This window comes from Ascaphus truei, chromosome 3, assembly GCF_040206685.1.
Source record: "Ascaphus truei isolate aAscTru1 chromosome 3, aAscTru1.hap1, whole genome shotgun sequence".
Lineage (NCBI taxonomy): Eukaryota > Metazoa > Chordata > Amphibia > Anura > Ascaphidae > Ascaphus > Ascaphus truei.
The window spans coordinates 431,834,510-431,858,902 of record NC_134485.1 but is presented as its reverse complement, the minus strand read 5'-3'; the positions used below and the strand labels follow the sequence as shown (position 1 = coordinate 431,858,902).

At 56.0% G+C, this 24,393-nt stretch overlaps 1 protein-coding gene across 2 annotated transcripts in view; it reads left to right on the top strand.

The window, feature by feature from the left end:
* The window catches only part of NR1I2 (nuclear receptor subfamily 1 group I member 2), a 112,878-nt gene that overhangs the window by 10,104 nt on the left and 78,381 nt on the right, over positions 1–24,393 (top strand). For both annotated transcript variants that reach the window (XM_075592912.1, XM_075592911.1), the window contains exon 2: positions 3,316–3,445. The gene's annotated coding sequence lies outside the window, so the exon portion shown is untranslated. The remainder of the gene's footprint in view (positions 1–3,315; positions 3,446–24,393) is intronic.

Sequence of the window (24,393 nt, the reverse complement as noted above, 5' to 3'; positions counted from 1 at the left end):
AATAAAGTTCAATTTTTAACCTACACCTTGCTGGTCTCCTTTATCTACTAAGCTGTGCATCGCTGAAATCCAGGGATTTCTACCACAACATTGACTATGGAGCGTTGATGCACGCAACCAGGGAAGCAGACCACAGTGAGTATTGTTTTTCTCCCTAAGTGGAGACTTGATGACCGGCAACAGTGCTGCAGCCGCAGTGTCCTGCATGGCACTATTCCACAACACCCATGGTATGTAATACCTTTATTCTATCTCTTTATTGACACATGGATCATTTCACTCCGCCAGGGATGTGTTAGTGGTTGTTATTTGACTGCCTTCATACAGCACTGGGTCCAATATCTCACTGTATGGTAAAAACTGGCTTCATACCTATATGGACTGCATATATTTATATGACTGGAGTTCGGAATTGGATTGAGCACTGTTATTGGGACGCATGCCCCAAACCACCGATAGATTTGTTCTTTCCCATCCCATGCGCTTAAAGAGTTTCCCAATATAATAGTGTTTCACACAATCACTACTTCATGGTGGGGAAAGTACTACTTCTTTGGCTGCAGGGAAAGTGAGGAAGTAAATTATATGGCCTATATATTTGATATATTTTGTATATCCAGTCACGTTTATAGGGTGTCACAATTATTACTATATTGCACGTGTAGCTTGCTTGTTAATTATTTAACCCTCAAACATTTTGATCAACTATTCATTTGTATCTGCTTACATAAACTTTTTTTTTTTGTATTTATTTATAAAATGTGTTGTCGGAGTAATACAGTGAGAGTTACCTCTCGTTTTCAAGTATGTACTGGGCACAGAGTTATGACGACAAATAAATAGTTACATTAAGTGAACATGGTTATACATTTATATACAAGACATTGCATGCACATTTAGAGATAATATATATTATAGGCGTATGTAACAGTTACAGACCAGATTAAAATGTGAGACCGCTTTAGTTTTGAAAGAGCTTAGACTGGTGGCGGCTGTGAGAGTCTCCAGTAGACTGTTCCAGTTTTGGGGTGCACGGTAATAGGAGGAGCGGCCGGATACTTTGTTGAACCATGAACAGTCTTTTGGAGTCTGATCTCAGGTGATAAGTGCTGCGTGTGGTAGGGGTGAGGAGCTTGTTCAGATAGACGGATAGCTTGCCCAGAAAGTATTTAAAGGCAAGACAGGAGAGATGAACTTTGCGCCTAGACTCTAGTGATGACCAATCTAGTTCTTTGAGCATTTCGCAATGATGTGTGTTGTAGTTGCATTGGAGAACAAAACGGCATATTGAGTTGTAGAGGGGGTCAAGTTTGCTAAGGTGGGTTTTGGGTGCCGTACCATATACTATGTCTCCATAGTATATAATTGGCATTAGCATCTGCTGTGCGATACGCTTTCTGACCAGCAGACTTAGGGAGGATTTGTTCCTATAAAGTACACCTAATTTGGCATAGGTTTTGGATATCAGGGTATCAATGTGCAACCCAAATGCTAAATGAGATTCAAACCATATGCCCAAATATTTGAAACTGGCAACATGTTTGAAAGAAAGTAGTGGTACTGTTCCTGATTTAAAAAAAAAAAAAAAAGTTTGACTTTAATAAATGTAAACATTGATGCAAAGTTCTTTAGGAAAGTATTTTAGAAAGATAGAAACCATATTTCATTTTTATGGTATGAGGGCGGAGAATGGGGCACCTTGCAGAAGGACAATATGGGGTCGCATGAACAGACCTTGTGGGCAATATCCCACGTAGCGACCAGGACGCTAATTCCGACATTGTGTCATCTGTCTAAGGAGCCAAAAAGAAGTTTAATGGGGAATTAAGGGTTTAAAAATGTAAGCGTGTAGGACTTTATAAAGTAAGCTCCTCGGAGCAGGGACTCCTCTCCCGAAATGTTACTTTTATGTTTTGAAGCACTTATTTATATGATTGTCCCGTGTATTACTGCTGTGAAGCGCTATGTACATTAATGGCGCTATATAAATAAGTACATACATACATACATACATACATACATACATACATACATACATACATACAATAGATAGATACACAAAGCCGCACTTGAATTATCCTTGTGAAATGTTTGATCCTAAGGGCTCCATCTCTTCTCCGGAGTGGTCACCTTGGACTCGTTGCACCTCCCTGCTGAGAGATGACCACTTTGATCTGGGCAGTTTCTGGTGGTCATAGACTGTGGCACAGGGGCGTTTAGTGGGATTCAGCATAGACGTGATCTGTGGGTCCATCAGCGTGGCCGGAGGCCCCCACCAATGGAGTTGTAGACTTTGTTAGGTAGGATGGGCTCCGGGCGCGAGAAGGGCAGGTAGGGTGGGCTCCGGCCGCGAGAAGGGCAGGTAGGATGGGCTCCGGGCGCGAGAAGGGCAGGTAGGATGGGCTCCGGGCGCGAGAAGGGCAGGTAGGATGGGCTCCGGGCGCGGAAGGGCAGGTAGGATGGGCTCCGGGCGCGAGAAGGGCAGGTAAGATGGGCTCCGGGCGCGAGAAGGGCAGGTAGGATGGGCTCCGGGCGCGAGAAGGGCAGGTAGGATGGGCTCCGGGCGCGAGAAGGGCAGGTAGGATGGGCTCCGGGCGCGAGAAGGGCAGGTAGGATGGGCTCCGGGCGCGAGAAGGGCAGGTAGGATGGGCTCCGGGCGCGAGAAGGGCAGGTAGGATGGGCTCTGGGGGCGAGAAGGGCAGGTAGAGTGGGCTCCGGGCGCGAGAAGGGGAGGTAGGATGGGCTCCGGGCGCGAGAAGGGGTGGTAGGATGGGCTCCGGGCGCGAGAAGGGCAGGTAGGATGGGCTCCGGGCGCGAGAAGGGGAGGTAGGATGGGCTCCGGGCGCGAGAAGGGCAGGTAGGATGGGTTCCGGGCGCGAGAAGGGCAGGTAGGGTGGGCTCCGGGCGCGAGAAGGGCAGGTAGGATGGGCTCCGGGCGCGAGAAGGGCAGGTAGGATGTGCTCCGGGCGCGAGAAGGGCAGGTAGGATGGGCTCCGGACGCGAAAAGGGCAGGTAGGATGGGCTCCGGGCGCGAGAAGGGCAGGTAGGGTGGGCTCCGGGCGCGAGAAGGGCAGGTAGGGTGGGCTCCGGGCGCGAGAAGGGCAGGTAGGGTGGGCTCCGGGCGCGAGAAGGGCAGGTAGGGTGGGCTCCGGGCGCGAGAAGGGCAGGTAGGATGGGCTCTGGGCGCGAGAAGGGCAGGTAGGATGGGCTCCGGGCGCGAGAAGGGCAGTTAGGATGGGCTCCGGGCGCGAGAAGGGCAGGTAGGATTCCATTTGTGAACTGTCAACTGACTCAGGAATGTTCTTTTATTCGCAGGTTGTTGAGGAGTCAGCGGTTTTCAGTGCCCGGGAATTTTTTTCGTGCAAGCTCTTGCTCTGCTGCCGATTGGCACTAATACACCTCTTCTAAATGGTTATCTGCGTTGGTAGCACGTCAGCAGAGAGAGGTGAGTTTTTGTTTTAGACCTTCAGACATCATGACCGAGGGTCGTCTCCTGAAGAACTAGGAAACCTCTTGTGAAGCCAAGTTTATTTATAATAATAATAATAATAATAATAATGTTTTCTCTTATACAGTGCAAAGAGGAGTGTTAAAAAGGCGCTCCCGTGTGGGTGGTAAAGTGCAATAAATTATATCAGCTAACACACTGTAAAGTGTTCACACAAGAAATATTCACCACATAAATATGTGAAGTGCTAAAGTGCAAGAAGTAATAACTGATGTGCAAGAAGTAATAACTGATGTGCAAGGGGGGTAAAGAATACAAAATAATTGTTAAGGCCGCTCAAAAACCCCAATCTGGACCCGTTCCTGTGGTTTTTCAGGGGCAGCGTAGTCCTAGATGAAGGGGAGCGCTCCTCTTACATAGAGCTGACGGTGTACTCAGCGCTGTAAATAGACATTTGCAGGCACAACGACTCCCTGCCCCACAGAGATTACAATCTAATTTGTGGTGCCTGAGGCACAGGGAGATAAAGTGTGCGACCCTGGGATAGGACCTGGGCTCCCTTCATGGTCAGTGTGCTTGTTTTCAGTAGGACTCCAGCCTTCTCTGCGGAGCTCTGCGCTTTGGCGTCCACACATGTCGCCGCACATGTGCAATCTTGTTTTGTTTGTTTGTTTTTGTTTTCAAGTCGATCGAGTTCCTCCTATGCTAGATTTAGACAGATATTTTATCCTATATTTGTATTTACAGTATTTTGATCCAGAAGAAGGCAAACTAAAAAACCCCAGTGTGACATTATCCAATGCTGTCTCATAAGGGGACAAAAACATTCCTTCCTCACGCCAGTCTTTACCTTGTTTGCTATCCCTGTTCAACTTTCTGAATTTGACCCATTGTCCATTGTATATGTAAAAAGGCTTCCCACCGTTCCCCCCCCCCCCCCCCATTCCCAATACAGGCATACCCCACATTAACATACGCAATGGGACCGGAGCATGTATGTAAAGCGAAAATGTACTTAAAGTGAAGCACTACCTTTTTCCCACTTATCTATGCATGTACTGTGCTGCAATCGTCATATACGTGCAGAACTTCTGTAAATAAGGCATTTGTAACAGACTCTATAGTCTCCCCGCTTGCGCACACCTTCGTTACAGGTAGGGAGCCGGTATTGCTGTTCAGGACGTGCTGACTGGCGCATGCGTGAGCTGCCGTTTGCCTATTGAGCTAGATGTACTTACTCGCGAGTGTACTTAAAGTGAGTGTCCTTAAACTGGGGTATGCCTGTATTGTTGTTACTTTCTGCTTTGTGACCCGTTCTTCCCGTCGGATTATTTATTTGAACAGATAAAAGAAATGAATAAGGGGCGTCTCCCTCGAAAATCGGGAGCGCTGTGCACACGGTTATTGCGCAATAAGAATAAATATATTTGTTAGCAACTGTACATTTATTTAACGGGGAAAAGCTGGCATATTTAGGCGTTATGAGGTACTTAAAATGTCAGTCTCCTTGGCCGGAAGCGAACGCAGGACAGTGGTATGTTTCATTGGGTAAATGGAGTTTAACACATTATAAATAAATATACAGTGTACGCATTCATTTTTTTTAAAAATAGTATAATGGTTTTTCAGCCTTTAGCTAATGTCTTGATTACACAACGCTTTGAGTCCGCTAATTGGTTGTTTTGTTCTTTGTTTGCAATGTAATTATTAAACGTAAGTAGCATATATGCGTCAGCGGACCGCAGCGCTCAAACCCACAGCTGATATAAGGCATCTCAAATTAAAGTACTTAAAAATGCACGTTGGCAAACAGGAGAGATGCCTGTAAATGCCCAGAGCACAAATCAACACACTGCGTGTTACATAAGCCTCGTGTTTCTGGGAAGGAGTGATTATCACACAGGGCTTCTGTCACGTACGGCACGTGACCTGCATACGGAACAAGGGTTAATACCGGCGCTCACAAGCGCTCCCACTCGTCACCTTCGCAAAGGTCCTTCACATGAGTAAATATCTCCCCTAAATCCGTCCCCATAGACCGCCTGTCACAAGTGGGCACGTGACTTAGATATGCAACCATGATTAATACACACGCAAGGTACCTTCAGTGAGTTCATATTAACCCCTTACTCAATTGCAATCATATCTATACACTGCCACCACCTGAGAAATGCAAATAAAAGATGTAATATTAATAAATCTGCCAGGGTCTCAGGTGCCTGGTTATGATAGAAAAAAACTATGCACTTACAGTAACACACACAAATCTGTTGTAGCAAAATGTGTCAGAAAATGTAAATACTCTCCCCAGAGCGTGCAATCAGTTCATTCAGAGCCCAAAGCATCACTTATTAAATGTTGTAATATTTATAGAAATACAGTGCTTGGATTATAAGAACATACAATTTCAACACACATGTTTTTATCTTTAGGTTCTATCAGTCCTACAACCAGGCATGGCCAAGGGGTTAGCAGGTCATAAATCATTTCTTTGTATTTTTTAAATCCGACTGTACCCACATTATGAGAACACAAGAAAGTGACCGAGGTCACAGCAGTCCCCTTAATACGCACTCATGGTACTGTACAATAGTAATCATTAAGTTTAGGAATAAACATCCACAGAGAAAGCTGTCATCACGCAGGGCTTCTTCCGGGGTCATCACGCAGGGCTTTTTCCGGGGTCATCACGCAGGGCTTCTTCCGGGGTCATTACGCAGGGCTTCTTCCGGGGTCATCACGCAGGGCTTTTTCCAGGGTCATCACGCAGGGCTTCTTCCGGGGTCATCCCGCAAGGCTTCTTCCGGGGTCATCACGCAGGGCTTCTTCCGGGGTCATCACGCAGGGCTTTTTCCAGGGTCATCACACAGGGCTTCTTCCGGGGTCATTATGCAGGACTTTTCCCAGGGTCATCACGCAGGGCTTCTTCCGGGTTCATCCCGCAGGGCTTCTTCCTGGGTCATTACGCAGGGCTTCTTCTGGGGTCATCACGCAGGGCTTTTTCCAGGGTCATCACGCAGGGCTTCTTCCGGGGTCATCCCGCAGGGCTTCTTCCGGGGTCATCACGCAGGGCTTCTTCCGGGGTCATCACGCAGGGCTTTTCCCAGGGTCATCATGCAGGGCTTCTTCCTGGGTCATCCCGCAGGGCTTCTTCCTGGGTCATTACGCAGGGCTTCTTCTGGGGTCATCACGCAGGGCTTTTTCCGGGGTCATCACGCAGGGCTTCTTCCGGGGTCATCCCGCAGGGCTTCTTCCGGGGTCATCACGCAGGGCTTCTTCCGGGGTCATCACGCAGGACTTTTCCCAGGGTCATCACGCAGGGCTTCTTCCGGGTTCATCCCGCAGGGCTTCTTCCTGGGTCATTACGCAGGGCTTCTTCTGGGGTCATCATGCAGGGCTTCTTCCTGGGTCATTACGCAGGGCTTCTTCCGGGGTCATCACGCAGGGCTTCTTCCGGGGTCATCACGCAGGGCTTCTTCCGGGGTCATCACGCAGGGCTTCTTCCGGGGTCATCACATGGGGCTTCTTCCGGGGTCATCCCGCAGAGCTTCTTCCGGGGTCATCCCGCAGGGCTTCTTCTGGGGTCATCCCGCAGGGCTTCTTCCGGGGTCATCCCGCAGGGCTTTTCCGGGGTCATCCCGCAGGGCTTTTCCGGGGTCATCCCGCAGGGCTTTTCCGGGGTCATCCCGCAGGGCTTCTTCCGGGGTCATCACGCAGGGCTTTTTCCAGGGTCATCATGCAGAGCTTTTCCCGGGGTCATCATGCAGGGCTTTTCCCGGGGTCATTACGCAGGGCTTCTTCCGGGGTCATTACACAGGGCTTCCGGGGTCATCACGCAGGGCTTCTTCCGGGGTCATCCCGCAGGGCTTCTTCCGGGGTCATCACGCAGGGCTTCTTCCGGGGTCATCACATGGGGCTTCTTCCGGGGTCATCCCGCAGGGCTTCTTCCGGGGTCATCCCGCAGGGCTTCTTCTGGGGTCATCCCGCAGGGCTTCTTCCGGGGTCATCCCGCAGGGCTTTTCCGGGGTCATCCCGCAGGGCTTCTTCCGGGGTCATCCCGCAGGGCTTCTTCCGGGGTCATCCTGCAGGGCTTCTTCCGGGGTCATCCCGCGGGGCTTCTTCTGTGGTGTGGTCATCATGCAGGCTTCTTCCGTGGTCATCTCGCAGGGCTTCTTCTGGATCATCCCGCAGGGCTTCTTCTGGATCATGCCGCAGGGCTTCTTCTGGGTCATCATAAACTTCCCCTAGTACTGTGCGCTGGAAACCCTGCCGTGTGCCTTCTCCCCCTGTCCTAAACTTCCCCTAGTACTGTGCGCTGGAAACCCTGCCGTGTGCCTGCTCCCCCTGTCCTAAACTTCCCCTAGTACTGTGCGCTGGAAACCCTGCCGTGTGCCTGCTCCCCCTGTCCTAAACTTCCCCTAGTACTGTGCGCTGGAAACCCTGCCGTGTGCCTGCTCCCCCTGTCCTAAACTTCCCCTAGTACTGTGCGCTGGAAACCCTGCCGTGTGCCTGCTCCCCCTGTCCTAAACTTCCCCTAGTACTGTGCGCTCGAAACCCTGCCGTGTGCCTGCTCCCCCTGTCCTAAACTTCACCTAGTACTGTGCGCTGGAAACCCTGCCGTGTGCCTGATCCTCCTGTCCTAAACTTCCCCTAGTACTGTGCGCTGGAAACCCTGCCGTGTGCCTGCTCCTCCTGTCCTAAACTTCCCCTAGTACTGTGCGCTGGAAACCCTGCCGTGTGCCTGATCCTCCTGTCCTAAACTTCACCTAGTACTGTGCGCTGGAAACCCTGCCGTGTGCCTGCTCCCCCTGTCCTAAACTTCCCCTAGTACTGTGCGGTGGAAACCCTGCCGTGTGCCTGCTCCCCCTGTCCTAAACTTCCCCTAGTACTGTGCGCTGGAAACCCTGCCGTGTGCCTGCTCCCCCTGTCCTAAACTTCCCCTAGTACTGTGCGCTGGAAACCCTGCCGTGTGCCTGCTCCCCCTGTCCTAAACTTCACCTAGTACTGTGCGCTGGAAACCCTGCCGTGTGCCTGATCCTCCTGTCCTAAACTTCCCCTAGTACTGTGCGCTGGAAACACTGCCGTGTGCCTGCTCCCCCTGTCCTAAACTTCCCCTAGTACTGTGCGCTGGAAACCCTGCCGTGTGCCTGCTCCCCCTGTCCTAAACTTCACCTAGTACTGTGCGCTGGAAACCCTGCCGTGTGCCTGCTCCCCCTGTCCTAAACTTCCCCTAGTACTGTGCGCTGGAAACCCTGCCGTGTGTCTGCTCCCCCTGTCCTAAACTTCCCCTAGTACTGTGCGCTGGAAACCCTGCCGTGTGCCTGCTCCCCCTGTCCTAAACTTCCCCTAGTACTGTGCGCTGGAAACCCTGCCGTGTGCCTGATCCCCCTGTCCTAAACTTCCCCTAGTACTGTGCGCTGGAAACCCTGCCGTGTGCCTGATCCCCCTGTCCTAAACTTCCCCTAGTACTGTGCGCTGGAAACCCTGCCGTGTGCCTGATCCCCCTGTCCTAAACTTCCCCTAGTACTGTGCGCTGGAAACCCTGCCGTGTGCCTGCTCCCCCTGTCCTAAACTTCCCCTAGTACTGTGCGCTGGAAACCCTGCCGTGTGTCTGCTCCCCCTGTCCTAAACTTCCCCTAGTACTGTGCGCTGGAAACCCTGCCGTGTGCCTGCTCCCCCTGTCCTAAACTTCCCCTAGTACTGTGCGCTGGAAACCCTGCCGTGTGTCTGCTCCCCCTGTCTTAAACTTCCCCTCGTACTGTGCGCTGGAAACCCTGCCGTGTGCCTGATCCCCCTGTCCTAAACTTCCCCTAGTACTGTGCGCTGGAAACCCTGCCGTGTGCCTGCTCCCCCTGTCCTAAACTTCCCCTAGTACTGTGCGCTGGAAACCCTGCCGTGTGTCTGCTCCCCCTGTCCTAAACTTCCCCTAGTACTGTGCGCTGGAAACCCTGCCGTGTGCCTGCTCCCCCCGTCCTAAACTTCCCCTAGTACTGTGCGCTGGAAACCCTGCCGTGTGCCTGATCCTCCTGTCCTAAACTTCCCCTAGTACTGTGCGCTGGAAACCCTGCCGTGTGCCTGATCCCCCTGTCCTAAACTTCACCTAGTACTGTGCGCTGGAAACCCTGCCGTGTCCCTGCTCCCCCTGTCCTAAACTTCACCTAGTACTGTGCGCTGGAAACTCTGCCGTGTGCCTGATCCCCCTGTCCTAAACTTCACCTAGTACTGTGCGCTGGAAACCCTGCCGTGTCCCTGCTCCCCCTGTCCTAAACTTCACCTAGTACTGTGCGCTGGAAACCCTGCCGTGTGCCTGCTCCCCCCGTCCTAAACTTCCCCTAGTACTGTGCGCTGGAAACCCTGCCGTGTGCCTGCTCCCCCTGTCCTAAACTTCCCCTAGTACTGTGCGCTGGAAACCCTGCCGTGTCCCTGCTCCCCCTGTCCTAAACTTCCCCTAGTACTGTGCGCTGGAAACCCTGCCGTGTGCCTGCTCCCCCTGTCCTAAACTTCCCCTAGTACTGTGCGCTGGAAACCCTGCCGTGTGCCTGCTCCCACTGTCCTAAACTTCCCCTAGTACTGTGCGCTGGAAACCCTGCCGTGTGCCTGCTCCCCCTGTCCTAAATTTCCCCTAGTACTGTGCGCTGGAAACCCTGCCGTGTCCCTGCTCCCCCTGTCCTAAACTTCCCCTAGTACTGTGCGCTGGAAACCCTGCCGTGTCCCTGATCCCCCTGTCCTAAACTTCACCTAGTACTGTGCGCTGGAAACCCTGCCGTGTCCCTGATCCCCCTGTCCTAAACTTCCCCTAGTACTGTGCGCTGGAAACCCTGCCGTGTCCCTGATCCCCCTGTCCTAAACTTCCCCTAGTACTGTGCGCTGGAAACCCTGCCGTGTCCCTGCTCCCCCTGTCCTAAACTTCCCCTAGTACTGTGCGCTGGAAACCCTGCCGTGTCCCTGCACCCCCTGTCCTAAACTTCACCTAGTACTGTGCGCTGGAAACCCTGCCGTGTGCCTGCTCCCCCTGTCCTAAACTTCACCTAGTACTGTGCGCTGGAAACCCTGCCGTGTCCCTGCTCCCCCTGTCCTAAACTTCCCCTAGTACTGTGCGCTGGAAACCCTGCCGTGTGCCTGCTCCCCCTGTCCTAAACTTCCCCTAGTACTGTGCGCTGGAAACCCTGCCGTGTGCCTGCTCCCCCTGTCCTAAACTTCCCCTAGTACTGTGCGCTGGAAACCCTGCCGTGTGCCTGCTCCCCCTGTCCTAAACTTCCCCTAGTACTGTGCGCTGGAAACCCTGCCGTGTGCCTGCTCCCCCTGTCCTAAACTTCCCCTAGTACTGTGCGCTGGAAACCCTGCCGTGTGCCTGCTCCCCCTGTCCTAAACTTCCCCTAGTACTGTGCGCTGGAAACCCTGCCGTGTCCCTGCTCCCCCTGTCCTAAACTTCCCCTAGTACTGTGCGCTGGAAACCCTGCCGTGTGCCTGCTCCCCCTGTCCTAAACTTCCCCTAGTACTGTGCGCTGGAAACCCTGCCGTGTCCCTGCTCCCCCTGTCCTAAACTTCCCCTAGTACTGTGCGCTGGAAACCCTGCCGTGTCCCTGATCCCCCTGTCCTAAACTTCCCCTAGTACTGTGCGCTGGAAACCCTGCCGTGTGCCTGCTCCCCCTGTCCTAAACTTCACCTAGCACTGTGCGCTGGAAACCCTGCCGTGTGCCTGCTCCCCCTGTCCTAAACTTCACCTAGTACTGTGCGCTGGAAACCCTGCCGTGTGCCTGCTCCCCCTGTCCTAAACTTCACCTAGTACTGTGCGCTGGAAACCCTGCCGTGTGCCTGCTCCCCCTGTCCTAAACTTCCCCCAGTACTGTGCGCTGGAAACCCTGCCGTGTGCCTGCTCCCCCTGTCCTAAACTTCCCCTAGTACTGTGCGCTGGAAAGCCTGCCGTGTCCCTGCTCCCCCTGTCCTAAACTTCCCCCAGTACTGTGCGCTGGAAACCCTGCCGTGTGCCTGCTCCCCCTGTCCTAAACTTCCCCTAGTACTGTGCGCTGGAAACCCTGCCGTGTGCCTACTCCCCCTGTCCTAAACTTCCTCTAGTACTGTGCGCTGGAAACCCTGCCGTGTGCCTGCTCCCCCTGTCCTAAACTTCCCCTAGTACTGTGCGCTGGAAACCCTGCCGTGTGCCTGCTCCCCCTGTCCTAAACTTCCCCTAGTACTGTGCGCTGGAAACCCTGCCGTGTGCCTGCTCCCCCTGTCCTAAACTTCCTCTAGTACTGTGCGCTGGAAACCCTGCCGTGTGCCTGCTCCCCCTGTCCTAAACTTCCCCTAGTACTGTGCGCTGGAAACCCTGCCGTGTGTCTGATCCCCCTGTCCTAAACTTCCCCTAGTACTGTGCGCTGGAAACCCTGCCGTGTGCCTGCTCCCCCTGTCCTAAACTTCCCGTAGTACTGTGCGCTGGAAACCCTGCCGTGTGCCTGATCCTGCTGTCCTAAACTTCCCCTAGTACTGTGCGCTGGAAACCCTGCCGTGTGTCTGCTCCCCCTGTCCTAAACTTCCCCTAGTACTGTGCGCTGGAAACCCTGCTGTGTGCCTGCTCCTCCTGTCCTAAACTTCCCCTAGTACTGTGCACTGGAAACCCTGCCGTGTGCCTGCTCCCCCTGTCCTAAACTTCCCCTAGTACTGTGCGCTGGAAACCCTGCCGTGTGCCTGCTCCCCGTGTCCTAAACTTCCCCTAGTACTGTGCGCGGGAAACCCTGCCGTGTGCCTGCTCCCCCTGTCCTAAACTTCCCCTAGTACTGTGCGCTGGAAACCCTGCCGTGTGTCTGCTCCCCCTGTCCTAAACTTCCCCTAGTACTGTGCGCTGGAAACCCTGCCGTGTCCCTGCTCCTCCTGTCCTAAACTTCCCCTAGTACTGTGCGCTGGAAACCCTGCCGTGTGCCTTCTCCCCCTGTCCTAAACTTCCCCTAGTACTGTGCGCTGGAAACCCTGCCGTGTGCCTGCTCCCCCTGTCCTAAACTTCCCCTAGTACTGTGCGCTGGAAACCCTGCCGTGTGCCTGCTCCCCCTGTCCTAAACTTCCCCTAGTACTGTGCGCTGGAAACCCTGCCGTGTGTCTGCTCCCCCTGTCCTAAACTTCCCCTAGTACTGTGCGCTGGAAACCCTGCCGTGTCCCTGCTCCCCCTGTCCTAAACTTCCCCTAGTACTGTGCGCTGGAAACCCTGCCGTGTCCCTGCTCCCCCTGTCCTAAACTTCCCCTAGTACTGTGCGCTGGAAACCCTGCCGTGTGCCTGCTCCCCCTGTCCTAAACTTCCCCTAGTACTGTGCGCTGGAAACCCTGCCGTGTGCCTGCTCCCCCTGTCCTAAACTTCCCCTAGTACTGTGCGCTGGAAACCCTGCCGTGTGCCTGCTCCCCCTGTCCTAAACTTCCCCTAGTACTGTGCACTGGAAACCCTGCCGTGTGCCTTCTCCCCCTGTCCTAAACTTCCCCTAGTACTGTGCGCTGGAAACCCTGCCGTGTGCCTGCTCCCCCTGTCCTAAACTTCCCCTAGTACTGTGCGCTGGAAACCCTGCCGTGTGCCTGCTCCCCCTGTCTTAAACTTCCCCTAGTACTGTGCACTGGAAACCCTGCCGTGTCCCTGCTCCCCCTGTCCTAAACTTCCCCTAGTACTGTGCGCTGGAAACCCTGCCGTGTGCCTGCTCCCCCTGTCCTAAACTTCCCCTAGTACTGTGCGCTGGAAACCCTGCCGTGTGCGTGCTCCCCCTGTCCTAAACTTCCCCTAGTACTGTGCGCTGGAAACCCTGCCGTGTCCCTGCTCCCCCTGTCCTAAACTTCCCCTAGTACTGTGCGCTGGAAACCCTGCCGTGTGCCTGCTCCCCCTGTCCTAAACTTCACCTAGTACTGTGCACTGGAAACCCTGCCGTGTGCCTGCTCCCCCTGTCCTAAACTTCCCCTAGTACTGTGCGCTGGAAACCCTGCCGTGTGCCTGATCCTCCTGTCCTAAACTTCCCCTAGTACTGTGCGCTGGAAACCCTGCCGTGTGCCTGATCCCCCTGTCCTAAACTTCCCCTAGTACTGTGCGCTGGAAACCCTGCCGTGTGCCTGCTCCCCCTGTCCTAAACTTCACCTAGTACTGTGTGCGGGAAACCCTGCCGTGTGCCTGCTCCCCCTGTCCTAAACTTCCTCTAGTACTGTGCGCTGGAAACCCTGCCGTGTGCCTGCTCCCCCTGTCCTAAACTTCCTCTAGTACTGTGCGCTGGAAACCCTGCCGTGTGCCTGCTCCCCCTGTCCTAAACTTCACCTAGTACTGTGCGCTGGAAACCCTGCCGTGTGCCTGCTCCTCCTGTCCTAAACTTCCCCTAGTACTGTGCGCGGGAAACCCTGCCGTGTCCCTGCTCCCCCTGTCCTAAACGTCCCCTAGTACTGTGCGCTGGAAACCCTGCCGTGTGCCTGCTCCCCCTGTCCTAAACTTCACCTAGTACTGTGCGCTGGAAACCCTGCCGTGTGCCTGCTCCCCCTGTCCTAAACTTCCCCTAGTACTGTGCGCTGGAAACCCTGCCGTGTGCCTGCTCCCCCTGTCCTAAACTTCCCCTAGTACTGTGCGCTGGAAACCCTGCCGTGTGCCTGCTCCCCCTGTCCTAAACTTCCCCTAGTACTGTGCGCTGGAAACCCTGCCGTGTGCCTGATCCTCCTGTCCTAAACTTCCCCTAGTACTGTGCGCTGGAAACCCTGCCGTGTGCCTGATCCTCCTGTCCTAAACTTCCCCTAGTACTGTGCGCTGGAAACCCTGCCGTGTGCCTGATCCTCCTGTCCTAAACTTCCCCTAGTACTGTGCGCTGGAAACCCTGCCGTGTGCCTGCTCCCCCTGTCCTAAACTTCCCCTAGTACTGTGCGCTGGAAACCCTGCTGTGTGCCTGCTCCCCCTGTCCTAAACTTCCCCTAGTACTGTGCGCTGGAAACCCTGCCGTGTGCCTGATCCCCCTGTCCTAAACTTCCCCTAGTACTGTGCGCTGGAAACCCTGCCGTGTGCCTGCTCCCTCTGTCCTAAACTTCCCCTAGTACTGTGCGCTGGAAACCCTGCCGTGTGCCTGCTCCCTCTGTCCTAAACTTCCCCTAGTACTGTGCGCTGGAAACCCTGCCGTGTGCCTGCTCCCCCTGTCCTAAACTTCCCCTAGTACTGTGCGCTGGAAACCCTGCCGTGTCCCTGCTCCCCCTGTCCTAAACTTCCCCTAGTACTGTGCGCTGGAAACCCTGCCGTGTGCCTGCTCCCCCTGTCCTAAACTTCCCCTCGTACTGTGCGCTGGAAACCCTGCTGTGTGCCTGCTCCCCCTGTCCTAAACTTCCCCTAGTATTGTGCGCTGGAAACCCTGCCGTGTGCCTGCTCCCCCTGTCCTAAACTTCCCCTAGTACTGTGCACGGGAAACCCTGCCGTGTGCCTGCTCCCCCTGTCCTAAACTTCCCCTAGTACTGTGCGCTGGAAACCCTGCCGTGTGCCTGCTCCCCCTGTCCTAAACTTCCCCTAGTACTGTGCGCTGGAAACCCTGCCGTGTGCCTGCTCCCTCTGTCCTAAACTTCCCCTAGTACTGTGCGCTGGAAACCCTGCCGTGTGCCTGCTCCCTCTGTCCTAAACTTCCCCTAGTACTGTGCGCTGGAAACCCTGCCGTGTGCCTGCTCCCCCTGTCCTAAACTTCCCCTAGTACTGTGCGCTGGAAACCCTGCCGTGTGCCTGCTCCCCCTGTCCTAAACTTCACCTAGTACTGTGCGCTGGAAACCCTGCCGTGTGCCTGCTCCCCCTGTCCTAAACTTCCCCTAGTACTGTGCGCTGGAAACCCTGCCGTGTCCCTGCTCCCCCTGTCCTAAACTTCACCTAGTACTGTGCGCTGGAAACCCTGCCGTGTCCCTGCTCCCCCTGTCCTAAACTTCCCCTAGTACTGTGCGCTGGAAACCCTGCCGTGTGCCTGCTCCCCCTGTCCTAAACTTCCCCTAGTACTGTGTGCTGGAAACCCTGCCGTGTGCCTGCTCCCCCTGTCCTAAACTTCACCTAGTACTGTGCGCTGGAAACCCTGCCGTGTGCCTGCTCCCCCTGTCCTAAACTTCCCCTAGTACTGTGCGCTGGAAACCCTGCCGTGTGCCTGCTCCCCCTGTCCTAAACTTCACCTAGTACTGTGCGCTGGAAACCCTGCCGTGTCCCTGCTCCCTCTGTCCTAAACTTCACCTAGTACTGTGCGCTGGAAACCCTGCCGTGTGCCTGCTCCCCCTGTCCTAAACTTCCCCTAGTACTGTGCGCTGGAAACCCTGCCGTGTCCCTGATCCCCCTGTCCTAAACTTCCCCTAGTACTGTGCGCTGGAAACCCTGCCGTGTGCCTGCTCCCCCTGTCCTAAACTTCCCCTAGTACTGTGCGCTGGAAACCCTGCCGTGTGTCTGCTCCCCCTGTCCTAAACTTCCCCTAGTACTGTGCGCTGGAAACCCTGCCGTGTGCCTTCTCCCCCTGTCCTAAACTTCCCCTAGTACTGTGCGCTGGAAACCCTGCCGTGTGCCTGCTCCCCCTGTCCTAAACTTCCCCTAGTACTGTGCGCTGGAAACCCTGCCGTGTGCCTGCTCCCCCTGTCCTAAACTTCCCCTAGTACTGTGCGCTGGAAACCCTGCCGTGTGCCTGCTCCCCCTGTCCTAAACTTCACCTAGTACTGTGCGCTGGAAACCCTGCCGTGTGCCTGCTCCCCCTGTCCTAAACTTCCCCTAGTACTGTGCGCTGGAAACCCTGCCGTGTGCCTGCTCCCCCTGTCCTAAACTTCACCTAGTACTGTGCGCTGGAAACCCTGCCGTGTGCCTGATCCTCCTGTCCTAAACTTCCCCTAGTACTGTGCGCTGGAAACCCTGCCGTGTCCCTGCTCCCCCTGTCCTAAACTTCCCCTAGTACTGTGCGCTGGAAACCCTGCCGTGTGCCTGATCCTCATGTCCTAAACTTCCCCTAGTACTGTGCGCTGGAAACCCTGCCGTGTGCCTGCTCCCCCTGTCCTAAACTTCCCCTAGTACTGTGCGCTGGAAACCCAGCTGTGTGCCTGCTCCCCCTGTCCTAAACTTCCCCTAGTACTGTGTGCTGGAAACCCTGCCGTGTGTCTGATCCCCCTGTCCTAAACTTCCCCTAGTACTGTGCGCTGGAAACCCTGCCGTGTGCCTGATCCCCCTGTCCTAAACTTCCCCTAGTACTGTGCGCTGGAAACCCTGCCGTGTGCCTGCTCCCTCTGTCCTAAACTTCCCCTAGTACTGTGCGCTGGAAACCCTGCCGTGTGCCTGCTCCCTCTGTCCTAAACTTCCCCTAGTACTGTGCGCTGGAAACCCTGCCGTGTGCCTGCTCCCCCTGTCCTAAACTTCCCCTAGTACTGTGCGCTGGAAACCCTGCCGTGTCCCTGCTCCCCCTGTCCTAAACTTCCCCTAGTACTGTGCACGGGAAACCCTGCCGTGTGCCTGCTCTCCCTGTCCTAAACTTCCCCTCGTACTGTGCGCTGGAAACCCTGCCGTGTGCCTGCTCCCCCTGTCCTAAACTTCCCCTAGTACTGTGCGCTGGAAACCCTGCCGTGTGCCTGCTCCCCCTGTCCTAAACTTCCCCTAGTACTGTGCGCTGGAAACCCTGCCGTGTGCCTGCTCCCCCTGTCCTAAACTTCCCCTAGTACTGTGCGCTGGAAACCCTGCCGTGTGCCTGCTCCCCCTGTCCTAAACTTCCCCTAGTACTGTGCGCGGGAAACCCTGCCGTGTCCCTGATCCCCCTGTCCTAAACTTCCCCTAGTACTGTGCGCTGGAAACCCTGCCGTGTGCCTGCTCCCCCTGTCCTAAACTTCCCCTAGTACTGTGCGCTGGAAACCCTGCCGTGTGCCTGCTCCCCCTGTCCTAAACTTCCCCTAGTACTGTGCGCGGGAAACCCTGCCGTGTCCCTGATCCCCCTGTCCTAAACTTCACCTAGTACTGTGCGCTGGAAACCCTGCCGTGTGCCTGCTCCCCCTGTCCTAAACTACCCCTAGTACTGTGCGCTGGAAACCCTGCCGTGTGCCTGCTCCCCCTGTCCTAAACTTCCCCTAGTACTGTGCGCTGGAAACCCTGCCGTGTGCCTGCTCCCCCTGTCCTAAACTTCCCCTAGTACTGTGCGCTGGAAACCCTGCCGTGTGTCTGCTCCCCCTGTCCTAAACTTCCCCTAGTACTGTGCGCTGGAAACCCTGCCGTGTGCCTGCTCCCCCTGTCCTAAACTTCCCCTAGTACTGTGCGCTGGAAACCCTGCCGTGTGTCTGCTCCCCCTGTCCTAAACTTCCCCTAGTACTGTGCGCTGGAAACCCTGCCGTGTGTCTGCTCCCCCTGTCCTAAACTTCCCCTAGTACTGTGCGCTGGAAACCCTGCCGTGTGCCTGCTCTCCCTGTCCTAAACTTCCCCTAGTACTGTGCGCTAGAAACCCTGCCGTGTGCCTGCTCCCCCTGTCCTAAACTTCCCCTAGTACTGTGCGCTGGAAACCCTGCCGTGTGCCTGCTCCCCCTGCCCTAAACTTCCCCTAGTACTGTGCGCTGGAAACCCTGCCGTGTGTCTGCTCCCCCTGTCCTAAACTTCCCCTAGTACTGTGCGCTGGAAACCCTGCCGTGTGCCTGATCCCCCTGTCCTAAACTTCCCCTAGTACTGTGCGCTGGAAACCCTGCCGTGTGTCTGCTCCCCCTGTCCTAAACTTCCCCTAGTACTGTGCGCTGGAAACCCTGCCGTGTGCCTGCTCCCCCTGTCCTAAACTTCCCCTAGTACTGTGCGCTGGAAACCCTGCCGTGTGCCTGCTCCCCCTGTCCTAAACTTCCCCTAGTACTGTGCGCTGGAAACCCTGCCGTGTGCCTGCTCCCCCTGTCCTAAACTTCCCCTAGTACTGTGCGCTGGAAACCCTGCCGTGTGCCTGCTCCCCCTGTCCTAAACTTCACCTAGTATTGTGCGCTGGAAACCCTGCCGTGTGCCTGATCCCCCTGTCCTAAACTTCAGCTAGTATTGTGCGCTGGAAACCCTGCCGTGTGTCTGATCCCCCTGTCCTAAACTTCACCTAGTATTGTGCGCTGGAAACCCTGCCGTGTGCCTGCTCCCCCTGTCCTAAACTTCCTCTAGTACTGTGCGCTGGAAACCCTGCCGTGTGCCTGATCCCCCTGTCCTAAACTTCCCCTAGTACTGTGCGCTGGAAACCCTGCCGTGTGCCTGCTCCCCCTGTCCTAAACTACCCCTAGTACTGTGCGCTGGAAACCCTGCCGTGTGCCTGCTCCCCCTGTCCTTAAACTTCCCCTAGTACTGTGCGCTGGAAACCCTGCCGTGTGCCTGCTCCCCCTGTCCTAAACTTCCCCTAGTACTGTGCGCTGGAAACCCTGCCGTGTGTCTGCTCCCCCTGTCCTAAACTTCCCCTAGTACTGTGCGCTGGAAACCCTGCCGTGTGCCTGCTCCCCCTGTCCTAAACTTCCCCTAGTACTGTGCGCTGGAAACCCTGCCGTGTGTCTGCTCCCCCTGTCCTAAACTTCCCCTAGTACTGTGCGCTGGAAACCCTGCCGTGTGTCTGCTCCCCCTGTCCTAAACTTCCCCTAGTACTGTGCGCTGGAAACCCTGCCGTGTGCCTGCTCTCCCTGTCCTAAACTTCCCCTAGTACTGTGCGCTAGAAACCCTGCCGTGTGCCTGCTCCCCCTGTCCTAAACTTCCCCTAGTACTGTGCGCTGGAAACCCTGCCGTGTGCCTGCTCCCCCTGCCCTAAACTTCCCCTAGTACTGTGCGCTGGAAACCCTGCCGTGTGTCTGCTCCCCCTGTCCTAAACTTCCCCTAGTACTGTGCGCTGGAAACCCTGCCGTGTGCCTGATCCCCCTGTCCTAAACTTCCCCTAGTACTGTGCGCTGGAAACCCTGCCGTGTGTCTGCTCCCCCTGTCCTAAACTTCCCCTAGTACTGTGCGCTGGAAACCCTGCCGTGTGCCTGCTCCCCCTGTCCTAAACTTCCCCTAGTACTGTGCGCTGGAAACCCTGCCGTGTGTCTGCTCCCCCTGTCCTAAACTTCCCCTAGTACTGTGCGCGGGAAACCCTGCCGTGTCCCTGATCCCCCTGTCCTAAACTTCCCCTAGTACTGTGCGCTGGAAACCCTGCCGTGTGCCTGCTCCCCCTGTCCTAAACTTCCCCTAGTACTGTGCGCTGGAAACCCTGCCGTGTGCCTGCTCCCCCTGTCCTAAACTTCCCCTAGTACTGTGCGCGGGAAACCCTGCCGTGTCCCTGATCCCCCTGTCCTAAACTTCACCTAGTACTGTGCGCTGGAAACCCTGCCGTGTCCCTGCTCCCCCTGTCCTAAACTACCCCTAGTACTGTGCGCTGGAAACCCTGCCGTGTGTCTGCTCCCCCTGTCCTAAACTTCACCTAGTACTGTGCGCGGGAAACCCTGCCGTGTCCCTGCTCCCCCTGTCCTAAACTTCCCCTAGTACTGTGCGCTGGAAACCCTGCCGTGTGCCTGCTCCCCCTGTCCTAAACTTCCCTTAGTACTGTGCACTGGAAACCCTGCCGTGTGTCTGCTCCCCCTGTCCTAAACTTCCCCTAGTACTGTGCGCTGGAAACCCTGCCGTGTCCCTGCTCCCCCTGTCCTAAACTTCCCCTAGTACTGTGCGCTGGAAACCCTGCCGTGTGCCTGCTCCCCCTGTCCTAAACTTCCCCTAGTACTGTGCGCTGGAAACCCTGCCGTGTGCCTGCTCCCCCTGTCCTAAACTTCCCCTAGTACTGTGCGCTGGAAACCCTGCCGTGTGCCTGCTCCCCCTGTCCTAAACTTCCCCTAGTACTGTGCGCTGGAAACCCTGCCGTGTGCCTGCTCCCCCTGTCCTAAACTTCAGCTAGTACTGTGCGCTGTAAACCCTGCCGTGTCCCTGATCCCCCTGTCCTAAACTTCAGCTAGTACTGTACACTGGAAACCCTGCCGTGTGCCTGCTCCTCCTGTCCTAAACTTCCCCTAGTACTGTGCGCTGGAAACCCTGCCATGTCCCTGCTCCCCCTGTCCTAAACTTCAGCTAGTACTGTGCGCTGGAAACCCTGCCGTGTGCCTGCTCCCCCTGTCCTAAACTTCCCCTAGTACTGTGCGCTGGAAACCCTGCCGTGTGCCTGCTCCCCCTGTCCTAAACTTCCCCTAGTACTGTGCGCTGGAAACCCTGCCGTGTGCCTGCTCCCCCTGTCCTAAACTTCACCTAGTATTGTGCGCTGGAAACCCTGCCGTGTGCCTGATCCCCCTGTCCTAAACTTCAGCTAGTATTGTGCGCTGGAAACCCTGCCGTGTGCCTGCTCCCCCTGTCCTAAACTTCCCCTAGTACTGTGCGCTGGAAACCCTGCCATGTCCCTGCTCCCCCTGTCCTAAACTTCAGCTAGTACTGTGCGCTGGAAACCCTGCCGTGTGCCTGCTCCCCCTGTCCTAAACTTCCCCTAGTACTGTGCGCTGGAAACCCTGCCGTGTGCCTGCTCCCCCTGTCCTAAACTTCACCTAGTATTGTGCGCTGGAAACCCTGCCGTGTGCCTGATCCCCCTGTCCTAAACTTCAGGTAGTATTGTGCGCTGGAAACCCTGCCGTGTGCCTGCTCCCCCTGTCCTAAACTTCCCCTAGTACTGTGCGCTGGAAACCCTGCCGTGTGCCTGCTCCCCCTGTCCTAAACTTCCTCTAGTACTGTGCGCTGGAAACCCTGCCGTGTGCCTGATCCCCCTGTCCTAAACTTCCCCTAGTACTGTGCGCTGGAAACCCTGCCGTGTGCCTGCTCCCCCTGTCCTAAACTACCCCTAGTACTGTGCGCTGGAAACCCTGCCGTGTCCCTGCTCCCCCTGTCCTAAACTTCCCCTAGTACTGTGCGCTGGAAACCCTGCCGTGTGCCTGCTCCCCCTGTCCTAAACTTCCCCTAGTACTGTGCACTGGAAACCCTGCCGTGTGTCTGCTCCCCCTGTCCTAAACTTCACCTAGTACTGTGCGCGGGAAACCCTGCCGTGTCCCTGCTCCCCCTGTCCTAAACTTCCCCTAGTACTGTGCGCTGGAAACCCTGCCGTGTGCCTGCTCCCCCTGTCCTAAACTTCCCTTAGTACTGTGCACTGGAAACCCTGCCGTGTGTCTGCTCCCCCTGTCCTAAACTTCCCCTAGTACTGTGCGCTGGAAACCCTGCCGTGTCCCTGCTCCCCCTGTCCTAAACTTCCCCTAGTACTGTGCGCTGGAAACCCTGCCGTGTGCCTGCTCCCCCTGTCCTAAACTTCCCCTAGTACTGTGCGCTGGAAACCCTGCCGTGTGCCTGCTCCCCCTGTCCTAAACTTCCCCTAGTACTGTGCGCTGGAAACCCTGCCGTGTGCCTGCTCCCCCTGTCCTAAACTTCCCCTAGTACTGTGCGCTGGAAACCCTGCCGTGTGCCTGATCCCCCTGTCCTAAACTTCCCCTAGTACTGTGCGCTGGAAACCCTGCCGTGTGTCTGCTCCCCCTGTCCTAAACTTCCCCTAGTACTGTGCGCTGGAAACCCTGCCGTGTGCCTGCTCCCCCTGTCCTAAACTTCCCCTAGTACTGTGCGCTGGAAACCCTGCCGTGTGCCTGCTCCCCCTGTCCTAAACTTCCCCTAGTACTGTGCGCTGGAAACCCTGCCGTGTGCCTGCTCCCCCTGTCCTAAACTTCCCCTAGTACTGTGCGCTGGAAACCCTGCCGTGTGCCTGCTCCCCCTGTCCTAAACTTCACCTAGTATTGTGCGCTGGAAACCCTGCCGTGTGCCTGATCCCCCTGTCCTAAACTTCAGCTAGTATTGTGCGCTGGAAACCCTGCCGTGTGCCTGCTCCCCCTGTCCTAAACTTCCCCTAGTACTGTGCGCTGGAAACCCTGCCGTGTGTCTGCTCCCCCTGTCCTAAACTTCCCCTAGTACTGTGCGCTGGAAACCCTGCCGTGTGCCTGCTCTCCCTGTCCTAAACTTCCCCTAGTACTGTGCGCTAGAAACCCTGCCGTGTGCCTGCTCCCCCTGTCCTAAACTTCCCCTAGTACTGTGCGCTGGAAACCCTGCCGTGTGCCTGCTCCCCCTGCCCTAAACTTCCCCTAGTACTGTGCGCTGGAAACCCTGCCGTGTGTCTGCTCCCCCTGTCCTAAACTTCCCCTAGTACTGTGCGCTGGAAACCCTGCCGTGTGCCTGATCCCCCTGTCCTAAACTTCCCCTAGTACTGTGCGCTGGAAACCCTGCCGTGTGTCTGCTCCCCCTGTCCTAAACTTCCCCTAGTACTGTGCGCTGGAAACCCTGCCGTGTGCCTGCTCCCCCTGTCCTAAACTTCCCCTAGTACTGTGCGCTGGAAACCCTGCCGTGTGCCTGCTCCCCCTGTCCTAAACTTCCCCTAGTACTGTGCGCTGGAAACCCTGCCGTGTGCCTGCTCCCCCTGTCCTAAACTTCCCCTAGTACTGTGCGCTGGAAACCCTGCCGTGTCCCTGCTCCCCCTGTCCTAAACTTCACCTAGTACTGTGCGCTGGAAACCCTGCCGTGTGCCTGCTCCCCCTGTCCTAAACTTCACCTAGTATTGTGCGCTGGAAACCCTGCCGTGTGCCTGATCCCCCTGTCCTAAACTTCAGGTAGTATTGTGCGCTGGAAACCCTGCCGTGTGTCTGATCCCCCTGTCCTAAACTTCACCTAGTATTGTGCGCTGGAAACCCTGCCGTGTGCCTGCTCCCCCTGTCCTAAACTTCCTCTAGTACTGTGCGCTGGAAACCCTGCCGTGTGCCTGATCCCCCTGTCCTAAACTTCCCCTAGTACTGTGCGCTGGAAACCCTGCCGTGTGCCTGCTCCCCCTGTCCTAAACTACCCCTAGTACTGTGCGCTGGAAACCCTGCCGTGTCCCTGCTCCCCCTGTCCTAAACTTCCCCTAGTACTGTGCGCTGGAAACCCTGCCGTGTGCCTGCTCCCCCTGTCCTAAACTTCCCCTAGTACTGTGCACTGGAAACCCTGCCGTGTGTCTGCTCCCCCTGTCCTAAACTTCACCTAGTACTGTGCGCGGGAAACCCTGCCGTGTCCCTGCTCCCCCTGTCCTAAACTTCCCCTAGTACTGTGCGCTGGAAACCCTGCCGTGTGCCTGCTCCACTTGTCCTAAACTTCCCTTAGTACTGTGCACTGGAAACCCTGCCGTGTGTCTGCTCCCCCTGTCCTAAACTTCCCCTAGTACTGTGCGCTGGAAACCCTGCCGTGTCCCTGCTCCCCCTGTCCTAAACTTCCCCTAGTACTGTGCGCTGGAAACCCTGCCGTGTGCCTGCTCCCCCTGTCCTAAACTTCCCCTAGTACTGTGCGCTGGAAACCCTGCCGTGTGCCTGCTCCCCCTGTCCTAAACTTCCCCTAGTACTGTGCGCTGGAAACCCTGCCGTGTGCCTGCTCCCCCTGTCCTAAACTTCCCCTAGTACTGTGCGCTGGAAACCCTGCCGTGTGCCTGCTCCCCCTGTCCTAAACTTCAGCTAGTACTGTGCGCTGTAAACCCTGCCGTGTCCCTGCTCCCCCTGTCCTAAACTTCAGCTAGTACTGTACACTGGAAACCCTGCCGTGTGCCTGCTCCTCCTGTCCTAAACTTCCCCTAGTACTGTGCGCTGGAAACCCTGCCATGTCCCTGCTCCCCCTGTCCTAAACTTCAGCTAGTACTGTGCGCTGGAAACCCTGCCGTGTGCCTGCTCCCCCTGTCCTAAACTTCCCCTAGTACTGTGCGCTGGAAACCCTGCCGTGTGCCTGCTCCCCCTGTCCTAAACTTCACCTAGTATTGTGCGCTGGAAACCCTGCCGTGTGCCTGATCCCCCTGTCCTAAACTTCAGCTAGTATTGTGCGCTGGAAACCCTGCCGTGTGCCTGCTCCCCCTGTCCTAAACTTCCCCTAGTACTGTGCGCTGGAAACCCTGCCGTGTGTCTGCTCCCCCTGTCCTAAACTTCCCCTAGTACTGTGCGCTGGAAACCCTGCCGTGTGCCTGCTCTCCCTGTCCTAAACT